Source organism: Pan paniscus, chromosome 15 (genome assembly GCF_029289425.2).
Source record: "Pan paniscus chromosome 15, NHGRI_mPanPan1-v2.0_pri, whole genome shotgun sequence".
Lineage (NCBI taxonomy): Eukaryota > Metazoa > Chordata > Mammalia > Primates > Hominidae > Pan > Pan paniscus.
The window spans coordinates 21,179,663-21,196,812 of record NC_073264.2 but is presented as its reverse complement, the minus strand read 5'-3'; the positions used below and the strand labels follow the sequence as shown (position 1 = coordinate 21,196,812).

General features: G+C 40.2%; 2 pseudogenes; both read right to left on the bottom strand.

Annotated features, from left to right (window-relative positions):
- Positions 1 to 4,083: 4,083 nt before the first annotated feature.
- Positions 4,084 to 8,041, bottom strand: LOC100982336 (ubiquitin carboxyl-terminal hydrolase 10-like; annotated as a pseudogene).
- A 6,480-nt stretch (positions 8,042 to 14,521) lies between these two features.
- On the bottom strand, positions 14,522 to 15,821 carry LOC100982010 (single-stranded DNA-binding protein 3-like; annotated as a pseudogene).
- Between the last annotated feature and the right edge of the window lie 1,329 nt (positions 15,822 to 17,150).

Below are 17,150 nucleotides of genomic sequence, written 5' to 3'. Positions count from 1 at the left end.
TTTTCCCATTTATTCAATTTTTGTTATTTGTTATTATACTAATTTATGATTAATTTGATATATTTTAAATGTTCACATTTGAACATTTCTTACATTGTATTCTCTAATTTTTGTTTATATACAGGCAAGCTAATGTTTCTTTCTTTCTCTCTTTTTTTTTTTTTTTGAGATGGAGTTTTGCTCTGTCGCCCAGGCTGGAGTGCACTGGCACGATCTCGGCTCACTGCAAGCTCCGCCTCCCGGGTTCACGCCATTTTCCTTCCTCACCCTCCCGAGTAGCTGGGACTACAGGCGCCCGCCACCATGCCCGGCTAATTTTTTTGTATTTTTAGTAGAGACGAGGTTTCACCCTGTTAGCCAGAATGATCTCGATCTCCTGACCTCGTGATCCGCCTGCCTCAGCCTCCCAAAGTACTGGGATTAAGGCTTGAGCCACTGTGCCTGGCCTTTTTATATAATTTTTATCAGTGGACACCTTACTGAACTATAGTACACTTTAGCTTTTTACAAAAGCTGCTTCTGTTTTCCAGGTATGCAATTATATAATCCTATAGTAATTTTTGTGACTGTCTTTTTAATATCTATATTTCTTCATTAATTTTAGTTTTCTTTCTAATTACTTACAAGGCTAGGACCTCAGAACAATGTTAAGTAGTAGTTGTGACTGCAGGCATTATTTCTAGCCCTGGCTTTACAAGCAGTATTCCTAGCTTTTCACCATTAAGAATGACATTGGCTAGCAAACTTAAATACATATTGTTTAATCATTTTATTCCTATTCTAGTGAATTCATTTAATGAAATTGGAAATGAAAACTAAACATCGTCTTAAACTTTTCAAAATACATATAGATTATTATACAGTTTTTCTCTTTTTGAGTTAAATTAAATTAATAAGTTTCCTGGTATTCGATAAACCATGTATTCCTAGAATGAAGTATTTTATTGTTATCACATACTGTGTATATAGCTTTGTATTCCAGTAGTTGCAATTTCAGATTTTGACATCAATTTTCATGTCTGGCCTGGAACTTTATAACAACTTATATTGCTCATTTAAAAATCCACTGTTGCTTCTCTCCAGTTTATTTATATTTTCCAATTTCTTCAGTTAGATGCTTAATTTACATGTTTTTGTTCTTTTAATGGCTGCTTATAGAAGCACCTTCGTCAATTCAGAGGATTGTGATTCTTTTTCCAGTTGATTAGAGCCAAGTGACCTCTAAATATGCATACAGTGCATCAGTGAATAAGGTTTATGTACACAAACACATCATCAATAATAAGACATTCCAAGTATCACATAACTGTGCAGACGTGCCCCATCCTTTTCTTCCTGGTGTTTTGGTGCAGCCACCAAAATCTGATAGGTATGCCAGTTATGGGAGTAGGCACAGTTATAGCAAGGCATGATGCTGACTTATCTCACTGTATTTCCTTCTGCTTAATCTTCTGTAGACTTGCTGTGCAACTTAACATCACTGCCACCCAGAAGCTCTTATGGCTAGTCAGATGCCAAAGCTGGAAGCCTTTATACATATCTCTACTGCCTTTTCAAATGGTAACCTGAAGCACATCGATGAAGTTGTTTATCCGTGCCCTGTGGAGCCAAAAAAAAAAATCGTCGATTCCCTTGAGTAATTGGTCAAATAAAGGGATCAAGGTGTGAGTAGAATGTTGCTCTCTCTGATTCTTTGTAGCTATCTATTAATGAGATGATGAAGAGAAACACTTTTGAAGCAAAATGCTTTGAAACAGTGCTAGCCTTAGCTACCTTGTCCCTGTTACCTCTTTCATCCCCTGGTGGGGAATATACTGCTGAAAGAGAAGGGGGATAGAAAATTCTTAAAGAAACATTTTGCTAAATTGTATAGGATTGCATGAGGTACTTGGGAATCCTATACAAAGAAGTGGTTTCTCACTTCTTAATGAACTTAGCATTGTCACTACATAAAGCAAGTACAATGTATAGTATAAAAGTTCAGAAGAAACATTTTTGATTCTGACATGAGTTTGGCATAGCTCCACAACTAACTAGCTGTGTGACTTTGAGAAAGTCCCTTGGCCTCTCTGAACCCCAGGTCCTTCATTTGTAAAATGGGCCCATTTGATTGTTGTGAGGTTGAATAAAGTTATATAAAACACTTATTGCAGTGCTAGGGAGTGTTTAATATCAGTTAATCAAATGATTAGTAAAGAAGAACTAACGAAGAATAAGAATTGCTCCAAGATCTGGCAGAAGTTCTCTTGACTTCTTTGGCTGAGACACCCTTTCCTTACTGTCCTATTATGCAAGAGAAATAGTGTCTAGGATTCTTCTCTTCTTGCCAACCAGCAGAAACCACTTTCATCCTAGGACACAGCTTGGGTCTCAGGATAAGTTTGTTTTCTGTTTCTTTATTCTGCTTCATTTCACTAAGTTTACTTTGCTTTTTGTTCTATTTTTTTTTTAAACTCTACATAAAAAGTATTATACCAGAAAAATGGACACTTTCGCAGTAAATTTATTACATTATAATTTTCTATAATACTATATTTACATTTAATATATACTCTTTAAAAAGTTTTAGCTTAATTAAGAGTTCATTCCCTTCAGGGAAAACATTTTTATCTCCTCCAGCTCTGAGAATAGATATTTTTGTCTGTCATATAAAAATGTCCAGCACAAAGAAGAATGAAAGTCATCTAAAGGACCTGGAGGTTACTTAAAGTTGCTAATAAATGAAGGTTTGCTACATTGATATAGAGAAACATTTTAGAGTGCAGAATTTATCAGGATAGTGGGAGAAAAGGCAGGTGTACTCTGAGGCCCAATGTCAAGGCAATAAACTATGTTTAAAGCCTCAGAGCATTTTCAGGATAGAATTGACTGCTGTCAGTTATCCTCTTATGGTGTTGTCTCTTGGCAAATGTGATGCTTCCATATTTGATGTACCCAGGATAGGGGCAGACCCTTTTGTTTCCAGACTGTTTCCTGGGACTGTCTCCACTGCTGATCTCTCTAACAGCTGACAGGTCGTAGTGCAATTTGAGGCAGCAAAAGAGTCTGAGAATTCATCAGAGAAAATAAGTAAGAGTTCACTCCTAATGAAGGGCTTCTCTATGTACTCCATACCACCATGTCCAGACACTAAATACCCATGGGTTTCAAAGAAGAATAAACTCACCTCCCAGGGGAAGAGTTGATTTATCTTCAGGCATTCAGCACTTTCCACACTCCCTCAAGTATATGTCAGCCAGACAAGGCTGGTAATTGCTACATGATATATGAACAAACTGCAATTGACATTTTTACAAAATTTTTAATGTTCATCTGTCATTTACTGCTCTCCAAGGATAACAATTATTTAAGCAACTAATTAGAAATAGGTATGAAATTATTTTATCTCAACAGATACATTTTGCATGCAATTAAGGAACAAAGTTTTTTTAAAAAAAAAAAACAGAGAAAAAGTCATACTTATGATTTGTTAATTCAAAATTAATTAGGACATCCAGGAGCACCTGTGGAGCCTCATTTCTCTCAGCCCTCCCCTTCCCTTCATGCTGCAGTCACAAGGAAGTAAGGCCTCCTCTCCTCACACTCTGCCTGCCTTTGCACTCAAAGCTCTCTGTTCCTAGAGACTATTTCCCCTTCTGCTTCACCTGGTTAATTCTTACTCAGACATCAAGGCTCCCTGTGAAGCTCTCTGGCTTAGGCAACCTTCCCAAGTGCCCCATAGTACCCAGCGCTCAGCTTTATTATTGCTTGTAACACAGGTCATTCTGAATGTCGGGTTGCTTATCTACATTTTCCTTTAGACAATGACCGTCTCAATGGAAGAGAATATTTCTTGCTCCTCTTTGCATCTTCAGCTAGGGACTCAATGCTTGCTTGCTGAGTGAAAAGTTTTTGGTGGAACTAGATGATTTTCTTCATACTGTTCTGTTTTTTTTTGCTTGTTTTGACTGAAACAAGAATAGATGACAGAATTCCACAACAAGCTAATATTTGGGGATGCAGAAGTCTTATGTACAAAATATCTATTTATATCCCCACATCTTACCCATTTCTGATTGTTCATCTTTTTCTTCTTAAAGTTTGAATGAAACCTATATGTGAAGCTTTGAAAAGCACTTTAAATAAAGCCCAGCAACCCCTCTCCACCTATACCATCATCTATGACTATTTCTTTTTTTTTTAAAACCAACTTTGTGATTTTTATTGATGAGTGACAACTTTATACTCCTAGATATCACTAAACTATGTACAATTAGGGATGCAGCATTAGAGAAGAACAGACAGCAGAATTAAACAGAGCAGACTGAAGGAGAGATCTCCATTATTTGTCCATTTTTCATTATGTGTACACAGAAGCATGAATGCAATTTGAAATCTTTTTAATGGCAGTAAAGTTACAATCATCCATCAATGTAGACTAACATTTTAACTCCAAATATTTGATCTGCAATGTCTATGTAAGCAGTTTCCCTCAGCACAATTACTAATTTTTTTCCTGTTAGGAACCAGCAACTTATTTTTTATGTTTATTTTTCTTTTGAAGTAAGAACTAGTTCTTCTTCGATAACTGGCTCATTTTTATCATTTATCAAAAACTAAAGGGTAGGGAAGAAAAATGTGATGGATTAAAACATTTCTTTTTTAAGGAAAGATAAAATTCATTTTCACAAATTTACAAGTGTCGCTGGTGCAGGATTTATTCTACTAAGCAATGAGACTGGGGATCAAATCCACTTTCTTATCTCAGGAATCAGCATTATTTCAGAAATATGGGTTTTTGTGTATTTTTTAAAATCAAGCGACAGTCTGTTTCAACCAAATGATTTTGATTTCAAAGTTAGAGTCAACAGAAGCTATGTTGTGCACGAACCCCAAGGCATCTCCTTTTCATTCTAGCCCATTTTTGCAAAGGGCGAAAGAGTTTCTCTCTAAAGAGCCACTAAAGAGAGGCGGGAAGTGAGTGTGAGGTGGTGTCCTACAAAGCGGGCACTGGGCGCACACACAGCGCACACAGGGTTTACAGCAGGTCCGCTCGGCGGTAATACAGGAGATGGGCTGTGCGTTCAGCAGTTGGTTTCACCACCTGGTACTGGTTGATCACCTTGACTGTCTGGTCATCGATGTACAGCCAGCCATTCAGACCGATCTGGAAGACGTCTCTAGTGTGATGGCCGCCCGTCGCACTGTTGCCGTGATGGTAGACCACTGCAAAGAGCCGATAGGTTCTGTGGCATTTAAAATTCTTATTTTTAACCCCTGGAGAAAGCAGTTCTTTACTAATTTCCAAGTCCACAGGATATTCAATATTTTCGATAAGCTTCTGGCACCACCAGTCTTCTCATAAACGAATCGTTTCAGGTGCAGCACGAGGACAGGAGGGAGTTTTTCCAGAGTCACTCTTCGACTTATCTCAACTTCTTCTTCGGTTTTTGTGGTAAAACTTTGGACAGATTCTCTTGCCACCAAGCTCTCCAGTGCATCCTGGACTGTGCGTATTTTGTCAGACTGGATATCCAACTGCAACGTGAAAAATGGCTGCAAAGTGGCAGATTCTTTTGCACTCTGCTGGTAAACCACAGACCTGATGTGGCCACCAAAAATGCGGTGATTGGAGTCTGAACAAAATCCGCCTGGCGGGTGACGGAAGTCTTGTTCCGGGGGCCCACTTGTTCCCATTCATCCTCGCTTCCTTCGCCTTGTTCTTCTTGCTCTTCTTCATTGACTGAGTGGTTTTTGGGGCCATTGGAAATCGCACGTTTTTCATTATTTGGTGAGAGAAGCTTCTTTAGGTTCAACATTTCCTCATGAAGTCCATTTAGAATGAAGCCTAAGTATTCCTCAGCATCTTCTTGTCGATCCTTTTCAGACAGTCTTGACTTGTTAACTGTCAGGAGTCTAAATATACGTGGGCTCAAAGGCAGCTCCAGGGCGAATATCCCTCACGATTTTATCTCCAAGAGCTTGTCCGGGTTTTGGAGGTACTGGCATATTAGTAAATTCATTCATTAGCCAAACAAAGCTGTCTATCTTGGGTGTTGACGTACAAGGCCTTTGCACTTTGGAATACAGAGGAATGAACTTCATCAGGTGGTACATCGGCGGGAAAGCAACCAATGCCTGGCTACAGAATCCCCTGAAACTGGAACAAGCCCTTCTTTGACTTCAACCTGCTTTTCAGAAACCAGGGGAGATATGGCGGGAGGGGAATACTTAGTTTCCACATAGGCCACCGGCGAGGAGGAAGAGGGCTTAGAATCGTGAAGGAGACTGGCCCAGGACCTGGGCTGGCTGACAGGAAGGGTGCCTGATGCAGAGCCCATGCCGTCAGCAGGAGGTGATGGACTCTCGGGTTTGGCTGGGTCCAAGTCTATGCTTTCCGTGGTGTGCAACTCCACGCCGTTGGTAGCTGTGCCCTCACCCGAGGATTCGAGTATTTGTCCATTAGCAACTCCAAGGTTTTCAGTAGTATCAGTACCAACGCAGGGCTGAGCCCCAGCTGTCTTGACAGGGTGTCTCTGCCAGCCCCTGCAGGGAAGCAGGACTGACCAAAATCAGCCCCGGGACCCCCCTCCTGCTGCCCTGCAGTCCCGGTGTCACTGCCGAGTGCTCCGGGGAAAGGACTGTCAGGCACAGTGTCACTGACAGAGTCCGTGGAGTTCTGGGGGCTGTCAAAAGTCCTGGGCGTAACTGACGGGGGCATGTCACCCATAAATTCTGCATCCTCTGCACTGACACTGTTCGGGACTGCTGAGTTGGCATGGCCATTGACCAGGGCTTCTGTGGAAATACTATCATCGCCACCATCTTTCAAACAGCTGTAATATCCAGGTGGCTGCTTTTTCTTCTTTTTACGCTCCCTTTGTCCAAGACCACCTGAGACACCATCATTTTCCAAAACTTCCGCCTCCACATTAGAACTTCCATCCAAAGCAAGGGCACAGCCTGGGTACTGGCAGTCGATGGAGCCGTAGCTTGCTTCTTTAGTGATACCATCAGGGGTTGTTTTGGAAGCTGTACAACCGAGAATAAATTCAGGGGCCTGAGGGTTCAGTGTGCTTGAAATACTGTAGCTGGGGGTTCTCAGCAAACTGTCACTGGGTTCAATGACTTCATTGACACCAAACTCAATTCTCCGATATTCTTGTCCATCAGGTAGTTTATCCCCAGCTTGTGTGCCACACAGAACTGTTCCACTGCATGGAGGAAGCTCAATTGAAGATCGAGGAGTCACAAAGAACTGATTGAATTCATCAGGACTAAAATCTCCAAAAATATACTGCGGGCTGTGGAGGGCTATGGCTGCCGGTTTCAATGGGACTCGGCGCTCCTCAGGCTGCTCAGGCTGCTTCCCCCGCCGCCGCCATCTTCTCCCCTGCACATACACCCATCTATGACTATTTCAATAACTCCTATAACAGATGGAATTTTTGCAAGTTTTAGAATAACAAATAACATTAAAAATCGTTATGAATAAACATTAATTTACCTAAATGCGGGTTTAGTTTTTTGCTTTAAGAAAATACTTTTTCTTTGATGAGTTCTCTATTTAGTAATTGGCCTGTGTTAAAAAAGAATTATTTTCAAAGGTTTGTAGGTTTCTATTTCCCCTGGGAGTTTGTTTTTCTTTCAGTGAAACAGAGAAATACCTAGGGAACAGTTTTTTTTTTTTTTAAACAGTAACTTCAAGGGGTCTAGCAGCTGTCATTTGCTCTTAGTATTTCAGCTGTTCTTAAGGAACCAGGAGTTAGATATCAAGATAATCTAGAAGCTGTACTCTGGGCATTGTGATCTCAAAAAAATAGCCATGACAATGTAAAAGGAAACTTAATTTTTCCAGAAAATCTGTTGAATGGGAATTCCAGTTCTGGAAGATAAAGAAGGATTTGCATTTTTGGCCAGGACCTTTCTGATGGCTTGGGCAGCAGTGATACTGCTCAGTGCTGTTAATAAAGTGAATGGGACTGTGAACTTGAACCTCATGCTTACATCCTGGTACCTACCTTTGCAAGCCTAACGTCTCTCCTCGTTCAGTTCTCCCCATTTTCTATTCCGCCTATATCCTAAGACTGTCAGGCCTGAGCTCCCTTTCTTTAGCCCCTATCTAAAAATTTTAGATTACCTTGGCTCTGAAATATTCCAGAAAGATGAAATTTGATTTTGTTAGCACAAAAACTTTAGCATGTCAGCATAAAAATATTTTAAAATAACTTAAATGAGAAGTTAATGTTTGTAATGAGTAGGACAAGCATGGCCATTAATCAGTGTTAAGCAACTAATTTTCCTGGCTCCTATACCTGTAGTTTTCTTCTGGCCCTCATCCCAGCCACCAGTTCCCATCCTGACTCATCTCTATCTTCATATTACCAGCTTCTGCCTATTTGCTGTATTTACCTTGGAAATTTATGGGCATAAATGGATCAGGGATTGCCAGTGAAATTCTGGTTTTCCAGAATAACAGCTTAAGTAGAACGTTTATTTTTTAAAATGCACATAACTGACTAAGAAAGGCAGAGTTTTATGGTTGGTGCTTTTCTTATGTTTTAGGTCAAGGTAACTCCTCTTAGGGGAACCAGTGTAGAAGAAAAGGGCTTCTGCACCTGTATAAAAACCTGAAATAACTAGAATTAGGAACTAGAAAAATGGAATCACAAACACTTATTGCTTTATTGAACATATGTTAATAAATCTGAATTAAGAAGGGAAGGGAGGAGATGAGTCATTATTGAGCAATCACTGTGAGCAAGATGCTTTCACAGACACTTATTTCCATAACTTAATATTGTGTAGGGTTGATTTATTATCACTGCTATACCAATTAAGGAGCAAAAAGCTCAGGAAGGCTAAGTAACTCCTTGAAAGTCTCTCAAGACTTTCTTTACCTTTCAAGAAAGGTATCCATGGCCACTTGATTCTGAAGCTCATGGTCTTTCCAGTCTACTCACATATTCGGCAGTGTTAGAGATTAAAAGGTGCTTTCTTAAGATATAGACTGTTTCCAAGGAGCTCACGTCCCAGACAAATAGAACAGGGCAGAATTATGCACGTGGGGTGGTGGGGAAACAGTACATATTAAGTCTGGTGGAGTGGAGAGAGGCATATGAGGTGACTTGGAAGAGTGGGAAGAGTGTGGATAGGTGAGATGTGCACAGACACCAGGCAGGGCAACTGGAGCTGGGAAACCCAGGCGTGTTTGGGACACAGCCAGAAGTCCCTCTTGGCAGCACATGTGTTATGTGTAGGGAAGCAGTTAGAGATCAAGCTGGAGAGGCAGGTTGGGCCTTACTGTGGAGATTTTGCATACCATGCAGAGGAATTGGATTTAATTCTCTAGGCAGTGGAGATCCATTGAAGGAGGGCCATGTGTGTGCATGTGGTTTTGTGTAGTTTTTGGTTGCTTGCTCATTTGTTTTTATCATGGAAAGACACTGATGAAAGTGGGCTTCAGTAATATTAATATGGCCAGGGGCTGGGGGAGGCAGTAGATTAGCATGTGTATTGGGAAAGAAAAAAAAAAAAAAAACAATAGGACATGGCTACTGCTTTGCTTATGGGATTACACATACCAAATTAACTCCAGATTAGAACATGCATACTTGCCATGTTTTACATTTCTAGTGCCAGGGATTTAATTTTTTGTAATAAATGAGAAAGTAAAGTTTATTGTGTTTAAGTATTTTTAATGAGATCATGTTTTTAGTGAGAACTGGGACCAAACAGATTTTCTGACTCCAAATAGATATTTCCATTGGAACTGATCTATAAGTATACAGACATGCAAACACATATTTCTTTACTGCTCATAATTAAGTGTCAATTAGTCCTTATTAGAATGTGGGATGTATAAATGTAAGAGAATTTTCAGTTAAAATTGACAGATACGTTTTTAAATTATCCTAAAATGGATTTAATTATTTTTCTTTAATGTTATTTTTAAGAGAAGCGATATAACTTTATTGATAATGCATACAATAACTCTTTGTTTTGCATATTGTTTGGAAATACAATGTATTTTGCAAGTAACTAAAGCCCAATTTAAATTAAAATTTTAAATTTTCAATCTTTTTAATTGTTATTATTATACTTTAAGTTCTGGGATACATGTGGAGAATGTGCAGGTTTGTTACATAGGTATACACATGATATGGTAGTTTGCTTCACCCATCAACCTCTCATCTACATTAGGTGCTGGAGATGATGTGGAAAAATAGGAACGCTTTTACACTGTTGGTGGGAGTGTAAATTAGTACAACCATTGGGGAAGACAGTGTGGCTATTCCTCCAGGATCTAGAACCAGAAATACCAATTAACCTCACAATCCCATTTCTGGGTATATGCCCAAAGATTATAAATCATTCTACTATAAAGACGCATGCACACACATGTTTATTGCAGCACCATTCCCAATAGCAAAGACTTGGAACCAACCCAAATGCCCATCACTGATAGACTGGATAAAAAAAAGTGACACATATACTCCATGGAATACTCTCAGCCATAAGAAAAGGATGAGTTCATGTCCTTTGCAGGGACACGGATGAAGCTGGAAGCCATCATCCTCAGCAAACTAACACAGGAACAGAAAACCAAACACCACATGTTCTCACTCATAAGTGGGAGTTGAACAATGAGAACACATGGACACATGGAGGGGAACATCACACACTGGGTCCTGTGGGGAGCTAGGGAAGGGATAGCATTAGGGGATTTAATTCTTTCAAAATTTAATTCTGTTGAAATGTTTACTTCAAGAAGCAATGCATTTTTGAGAGCTAATCCTGATCTATTCAAATCTTAACAACTTAAATTGATGGAGTAGACTTCTTTTAAATTAGTGATTCCCTAATTTGCCTGAGTGTTGGAATTTCCAGGGCATGTTGAAAATACAGATTATCCAGACTCTTACCTCTGCAGATGTATTTAATGGTTCTAAAATGGCAGCCAGGAGTCTGGATTTTTCCCAGCGGCCCTGTGTAATTCACACTGATGAACAGGCAAGTTTGGGAAATAGTGCCTTAAGGAGATTTTTCATTAAGCAGTCTTCATTTGAAATGAGGATCGTTTATCTTCTAATACTCCATGCTTCCTCTTTCTCCTGCTCTCCTCGCCTCCTGTTGTCTTTCAGTTCCTAGAAGCTTTAACTGAATGAAAGGTCCTAGTAGATCTGTACCTACTAAAAACCACACTTCTGAAGCTACGTGGCCACCAGAAGACACAGCTAGTCTGCCATGTAAAAAAGGAAAGGCAGAGTGTGCACTGAGGGTACAGGGTTGAGGGGCAGGGAAATGGAGACCCCCACAGCCAGCAGCAGTGGCCCTCATCACAGCCCTCCGGGAGATAGGAAAGGAGGTCAGATCTTGGACAGTAGTCTTGCCTTCCTGCTATAGAACACATTGTTAACACCAAAAAAGCTGATCTCTTCTAGGGGAATGGTGAAAGCTGACTCTAGCACTTGTGGTTTTAATTTCAGGATGGCACAGCTTCTAAATGGCATCTAAGTTGCTGATATAAAAATGAAAATTCCGTGTACTTTGATATTAGCAGGCTTTAAATACAAACCAGAATAAGATTAAATTGTTTCTTAATCAAATCGAATAATTTTCACATTGGCAGTCCATTCGGCATCTGGCTCATGTTTGGGCTAGGCTGAGTAGTCCGTGAAAGTCTGGAGAGAAATACAGAGGCCAATTCCCCATAAGCATTAGGTTGAGAAATACCCTGCTTCCCCGTGAAAAGTTTAAATTGATTTGACGCCACCTTCATCAAATCAAGGTTGGTCAACACTTTTCACCACTGCCACTGGACACTTTGACTTCCAATTTTGCTTCCTGCTCTATGAAGATATCCCCTTCTTTCCTTTCCCACATTCTCCCTATAACCTCATCTTCCTTTCATCTACTCTCTCTCATCATTGTCCATCTCTGCTTCCCAAAACCTTATATAGTACAGAAATTGACCAATCAAGACTACCATGTGGAAGAGCATCCATTTACTGAATAAGGCAGCCGACTCCTGGGGGCAGAAAAGTGATTAGACACAGAGATAAAAATCGTAATCCCTGCTCTCCTGGACTCACTGTCCAATGGGGAGACAGACACATGAACAAATACAACTTTGTAACTACAACAATCAAGTGAACTATATAATTTAGACTGGAGAAAGAAAGAGCAAATGTTATCATAAGACAGTGTGTCCACTACTTACTCTCTAACAGATTTCCTCATAAACCACTAGGCTTGCCAACTTGTTGCATAAGAAAATTGGAAGGTGAGGGAGGGGAAATACATATGCCTCTTGGCATTTCATTCCGTAAATACATAAATAATGTAACTATTATTGATATCATCATGTTGATTCAATAAGTTTGAAACCAAAATTGATAGTAATCTTTAGAAGAAATTATGTATGTGTCTTTGCATGTACACACATAGACATACACATATTGCTTTCTGAAATTTTCAATGACTTTATGCTTCTTCTGAAGCAATTCGAGTTTAGTATTTGAGACCCATGGGTCAAAACATCTTCTTGAGTATACTGAAGAACATTTAGATTAATTTCAGACATGTATTTTGGTTTATATAGTGGTTTTTATCCATGCTAACTTATTTACTGTTTAAAAACATATTGAGAACAAACAACAGCAGCAACCCTGAATTGAGTGAAAGTCCTGAGAAGGGCTTTGCCCAATCAGTGCATATGCATGTTTACACTAATCTCCTGTCTGATCCTAGGAAGCGGCCGAATGAGCTAGCAGATGGTCTCTTTGGCTGTATTATAAACGATAATTTATTTTTATTTGTTTTATTCATTCATTCCTTCATTTTGAGACAGGGTCTCACTCTTTCACCCAGGCTGGAGTAGGATGGCAGAATCACAGCTCACTGCAGCCTTCAACTCCCAGGCTCAAGCAATCCTCCTGCCTCAGCCTCCTGAGTAGGTGCATGCCACCATGCCCAGCTAATTCTTACAAACTCTTTTTGTAGAGACAGAGTCTTATTATGTTGCCCAGGCTGGTCTCAAACTCCTGGACTCAAGCGATCCTCCTTCCTTGGCCTCTCAATGTGCTGGGATTATAGGTTTGAGTCACCACACCTGGCCAGAAACGACATTTTAAAACCAACTATTACCTACACAGATGTATGATGCTCCCTTGTTGTTTTCTTTAAAAATAGGAATGCCTTAGAATTTTGGCTCATTTTATTTTATCAAAGATCTTAAATGCAGTTGTGAAAATTTTTGTTTACCCTCATAATAGCCTGAGAATTTAGAATGAATATAATTATTGCTATTTTCACAAGTAAAATTGGAATGAGAAGATAAAACAGTGGAATACAGGTGTAAATAACAACAGCAGAGGCAAGCCATCTATAGAATATTAAAATTTCTTGCATGTCTGTTACCAACATTTTCTCATGCCTGAAATCCCAGCACTTTGGGAGGCCAAGGCAGGTGGATCACCTGTGGTCAGTAGTTCGAGACTAGCCTGGCCAACATGGTGAAACCCCGTGTCTACTAAAAGTACAGAATTTAGCCAGGCGTGGTGGCAGGCACCTATAATCCCAGCTACTCAGAAGGGTGAGGCAGAAGAATTGCTTGAACCTGGGAGGCAGAGGTTGCAGTGAGCCCAGACTGCACCATTGCCCTCCAGCCTGGGGGGACAAGAGCGAGACTCCATCTCCAAAAAAAAAAAAAAAAAAACCCAAATAAACCAAACCAAACCAAAACAACAATCACCAAAAACAACATTTTCTAAGACAAGCAAACCTACTAAACTTTATAAGGCCCCATCCCCCCAAGTATTATCCTTTCCATGTACTCCAACATTAATGACAGCAACTGGTACCAGCCATGTGACATAGAATCCCAGCACATTGTTGGGCTCTGATGTTTTCTAGGAATTTTTTCTTTACAGCCTTATTGATATTAAGCTCTATTTCCTCAAGACCTGGTTTTTATAAACTTTATATTTTTGCAGTTGAGGGGAAATGATCTCAGGTCAGTCAATCCACTGTTGACCCACAAATGAAATAAGGTAGGATTATTGTTAAGATGGAGAGGTGTCTGCATCGTCCTACACTTTCTCCCAGCCTCCAGGTGACCATATAATTAAAATATCCTTGATATTTCTATGTAGTTTAAGTTGTTTTTAATTCTAGAACCCCTCAATCTTTCTCCATTCAATTTAAATGAAAAGTCATTTGAGTATCCAGAACACACTCAGCACTCACAGAAGCAAAGCAAGAAAAATGGAAACATTATAGTCAATGCCCATGTTCTACCCCAGGATCAAATGAGGCATTAATACTGAGAGTTGTGATTCTGAATAAGTCTTAACCTTCCGCACATCTTAGTTGTTCAAAAATGTGTCATGTCAGCAAGGTGGTAACAGTGAAGATTTTCTACAATCAAAACAGTATCGTTATGTTCTGTTGTATAAAATAGAAATAAATGTACCACATTGATCAGAAAAATCACACTAGCATATTCTGGCAGCATAATTTTTTTATTATTGTACTTTAAGTTCTAGGGCACATGTGCACAACGTGCAGGTTTGTTACATAGGTATACATGTGCCATGTTGGTTTGCTGCACCCATTAACTCGTCATTTACATTAGGTACTTCTCCTAATGCTATCCCTCCCCTAGCCTCCACGCTAGGACAGGCCCCCATGTGTGATGCTACCCGCCCTGTCCAAGTGTTTTCACTGTTCAATTCCCACGTATGAGTGAGAACATGTGGTGTTTGGTTTTCTGTCCTTATGATAGCTTGCTCAGAATGATGGTTTCCAGCTTCATCCATGTTCCTGCAAAGGACATGAACTCATCCTTTTTTATGGCTGCATAGTATTCCATGGTGTACATGTGCCACATTTTCTTTTTCTTTCTTTCTTTCCTTTTTCTCTTTCTTTTCCTTCCTTCCTTCCTTCCTTTCTTTCTTTCTTTCTTCTTTTCTCTTTTTCTTTCTTTCTTTCTCTCTTTCTTTTTTGTTTTGTTTTATGGAATAAAAAGTTCGGCCTTTTTACTGTGTGAAACTAAAATTGGGAACGGTTGGCGTGGATGGGATGGGAGGGGGTTGAAGGGAGCATGAGATGCCCTTTCCACCAGCTCCTGGGTAATGACACCTCACTTCTTGCATAATTTCTGGCATCTTCCCGCCTGCAATGCCGGCTCTCTCAGTGTCTTGGAGAAGAGGGGATCACACACTCATCGTCATGCTTGGAGAATAATTGTCATTCTGAAAGGAGTGGAGGAAGTTCCCTCCTAGCTCGCCGTCATCTCGAGGGGTGCCTGGAAGATTGCTAATACTATTCACGTTGTTAGGAGAATTTTTTGGAAGTCATCTATGTCACCTGACCCTAACAATCCATTCATGTGGTGTGGCTCCATGCCGCCCATGCTGCCCATCAGACCGTCCGAGCCGGGACCCATCGGGAAGTTGGACCGGCTGCCTCCAGGTGGCACCAGATTAATCATTGTGTAGATGTTGTCGCTGGAATTTGTTGAATCTGAGGGACTGGGCATAGTGGGTGTTCCTGGAGGGCCGCCACCACCAGGGGGGGGTCCCACATAGGTACCAGGTGATGAGGAGGAGTATGGAATTGAGTTAGCACTGTTAGGATTGGGCCAGGGTCTGCCGGCTCCCGGGCCCATGTTAATCCCAGGCATGGCGGGGCCGAGGGAATTGGGTGGTGGTCTCATGCCACTGCCGTAATTCTGTGGGCTGGGACTCATGGGCCCCATGCCTTGGGGAGGGTTCATTCTCTGCATTGATCCTCCCATGTGGGGGTGGCCTTGTTGCTTACTGAATTAAAAAATTAACACATTCATTCATATTCATATTCTGGACTCTTCTGGACCCCAGACACATACAGAAACGATCTTGGAGGAAAAAAACAGGTAGCAGGAAATCAACATTTAGCAAACACTTCCTCCTCTGTGTTAGGCCCTAAATAAGAATTTCAATGCACAGTCAAGCTACTCATATGAAGTCTCTTAAATCCCATGTTTTAAAAAATACAGTAAATACTTTTTTGGTGAATTCCTTTTCACTAGAGATAAGATTGGACTACATGTTTGACTTTATAAGTGCCATAATCATAATATGAAATAGTTTCCCATGCTTTTAAAATATCTTGGTAAATAATTTTAAAGTTTGCAAAGGACTCCTGTAATTGTATATCCCATAATTATTTAACCTTCTAACAATGCATATTTACTCTTTAACCATTTTATGTATTTCTTATTTTCTTCCTTAGGGTAAATCCATGGATGTACAATTACTGAGTGAAAGGACAGTTATAAAGCTCTTGATACTTACTGCAAAATTGCTTTTCAGTAGGGTTTTAGCATTTTACATTTCCACTACCATTCTATGAAAGTGCCATTTCTGGCCAGGCTCACACCTGTAATCCGAGCACTTTGGGAGGCCAAGGTGGGCAGATCACCTGAGGTCAGGAGTTCGAGACAAGCCTGGCCAACTTTATAAAACCCCGTCTCTAGTAAAAATACAAGAATTAGCCGGGCATGGTGGCACACGCCTGTAATCCCAGCTACTTGGGAGGCTGAGGCAGGAGAATTGCTTGAACCTGGGAGGCAGAGATTGCAGTGAGCCGAGATTGCACCACTGCACTCCAGCCTGGGTGACAAAGTGAGAGTCTGTCTCAAGAAAAAAAAGAAAAAAAAAAAGGGCCATTTTTGATGATGGGGGGCAAAAACCCTTTGCTATTTTGGTAGATTAAAAAGGGTATCTAGCCATTTTAACTTGTATTTATTTGATTACGAAGTGAGGTTCAACTCTTCTTTGAAAGGTGCTTGTAGTTCTTGTTACATAATAATATTTTAACAAGAAAAATAGAACGGTTTTTCCTTAGGGATAAATAAATAAAATAGTATCTCTTTGAGGCCAACATTCATGTTCATTGTTAACTTTTTACAACCTGTAGTTTTCCATTCAGAATATACGGCTTATTCTCTTAGTTCAGAAATTAGATTCTTGCTGCTTGTTTACCACAGTTGGCTCTGCAGTCCTGAGAAAGGTTTTTCAGTTCTTGCAAACATTTATATGTAGAGTAGATTTTATTACCATGTAGAAACAGAATAGAAGTTCTTGACAAGTCGAAGTCCTCTGTGATAGGGCAGCCTCGAGTGA